Genomic DNA, 2524 nt, shown 5'->3' with positions numbered 1-2524 from the left:
AACACAACAATAGCTCATTAAGCTCTGAGTAGGCAATGGCTTTTCTAGCCCAAAGTGTCAAAGGTTTAAACAGTCCTCCCCCAAAACAGTATAGTCAGGTCCATCCCAGCGATACCCCATTCCTGGAACCAACTTCTGTCCTAGGTATTTTCTGTTGCCATAATAACACAGTAAACAAAGGCAAGTTGGGGAGAAAAGGGTTTATTTGGCTCATACATCCTAATCACAGTTCATCTTTGAGTGAAACCAGAGCAAGAACTCAAGGCAAGAGCCTGGAGGTAGGACTAAGCACAGACCTTAGAGGAATGCTGCTTATTGGCTTGTTCTGGCCTATGCTCAGCTTTCTCATACAACCCACAACCATTTGCCTAGGCGTGGCATCAGAAGCAGTGGCCTGGGCCCTCCTACATTGCTCAACAATCAAGAAAATACGTCACTGACATGCCTGTAGGCCACTCTGATAGAGGAAATCTCCAGTCGAGGTATCCCCTTACCAGGTGTGTCAAGTTGACAACTGAAGCTATCCAGTGCATGTTGTCCATGTAGCCATTTAGCTATCTGTGAGGCTAATGTTGTTCACCTGACAGAATCTAGAGTCATCTAGAAAATGGGCCTCTGGGCATACTGTGGGAATGATCTTGATCACATTAACTGAGGTGGGAAGATCCACACACTGTGGCACCATACCCTGGCAGGGATCCCGGACTGTATAAAACAGAGGAAGTGAACTGAGCATGAATCCATCCTTCTTTGTTTCCTGATTCTTAATGCAATATGACCAGCTGCTTCAAGCTCCTGCTGCCTGACTTCCTCAGCATGACACACCATACCTTGAACTGTGAGCTAAAATAAACCCTTTCTCTATTTAAGTTGACAAAAGTCAGAGTATTTTATCATAGCAATTGAAAAGAAACTATTTGTCTATCTATCTATCATCTATCTATCTGTCATCTACCTATCATCATCCATCTGTCATCTGTCTACCTATCATCATCTCTCCATCTCTAATCTATCTATGTTTCTCATATTTTGAGTATCTACTGCCTCGATGGAACGAATTCTCAATAAAATGTTAACGATGTCACAAATACTGATAGAACCAATTTTGCACAAACTAACAGTTTATAGCAGTTAATTTAGGGATGGGGATGTAAGGCTAAGAGGAGTGCTAGTTCCTGCCTGTTTGATGGGACTATGATGGTGAGACACTGTCTATGAAGTGTGGGAAGATAAAGATGGGCGAGGCAGCATCTTGCCTTACAAAGCAGTCTAGGAAGAGCAACTGGGCAGTGTGGACGGGCTCAGGGAAGATTTGGAACAGAGAGCCTGGGTTAGACTGGGGATTTCCTTGGGGATTCATCTCTGTTGTGTGATTGAGATCAGGTCTGGAGTTTGAACATCTTACTTTGCTACTTCACAGATAAGATCAGCTACAGCGTTCAGATACTGAGAACAAAGATCATCAGTGCTCAGCTCCTTCTTGATTGGACAAAATTTAAGGAAAGATTCTTTTTAATCTCTAAATTGAGCCTAGGAAACTGGGCTCTCACTGCTCCTAATGTCCTTGTCCCCACTTATCTGTGTTCCATAGACCCCCTACTGAAACCTGCCACTAAACTAATCACTGGGTGGCACCCAAGAGCCAGAGAAAAGATAGATTGAATTACAGACTCTAGAATACACATATTTTAACAATTTCCTCCGTCCTCAGTGAAATTATGCTAATATTTTAGTTGCGTTTCCTCAAGTCTGGAACTCAAATTAAGTCTGTCTGTTTCATTTTTATGATAGCGCTTGAAATCACTTGCAGACAAGGGCTTGTTGGGCCATGAGATTTATAGTGGCACTGCCATGGAGGTCAAACACATCCTGAGGAAGAGGAAAGTAATCTGTAGAACCAGTGTTTTCACTACAATAAAGTTTATAGCAGCATTAAGGGAGCGGTTACAAATCAGTCGGATGGTGTTGATTTCATTGAGAATAAGTGTATTTACACTTGTAAGCTTTCTCTTAATAATATTCCCAATGTTTTACACAATGAGGTTAGTGAAGGCTGGATCTGGGCATATTTCATGAGTAAAAAAAAAAATTGTTTTTCTTTTTCCCACCCATCCTTCTACCTGTTACTTTCACAAAATGGGTTTATAATGGCTCTGTAGGGGCTGAGTCAATGCTGTATGATTTTCTGACATTTGCAACAATATCAAAGATACTGCAGAAACTAAAAGTGAAATAATTGCATGTATTTATGTGATTAAAGGTGAGATAAATCTGAAGAAATAAAATATTCTTAATACTAAAAAGTACCTCTTTTTAGTAGATTAGTAATTGTTTTTTATTGTAAATAGTTTTGCAGCATTAGACATTCTGAATGCCTTACCTTTTTTTTTTTTTGTCTTTTTGAGACAGGGTCTCCCTGTATCCCCAGCTGTCCTGGAACTCACTACATAGACCAGGATGGCCTCGAACTCGCAGGGATCCGCCTGCCTCTGCCTTCCGAGTGCTGGGATTAAAGATGTGTGCC

Source organism: Nannospalax galili, unplaced genomic scaffold (genome assembly GCF_000622305.1).
Source record: "Nannospalax galili isolate Female #2095 unplaced genomic scaffold, S.galili_v1.0 scaffold102, whole genome shotgun sequence".
Lineage (NCBI taxonomy): Eukaryota > Metazoa > Chordata > Mammalia > Rodentia > Spalacidae > Nannospalax > Nannospalax galili.
The sequence above is the reverse complement of the archived record's forward strand: the minus strand, read 5'-3'. Positions refer to the sequence as shown.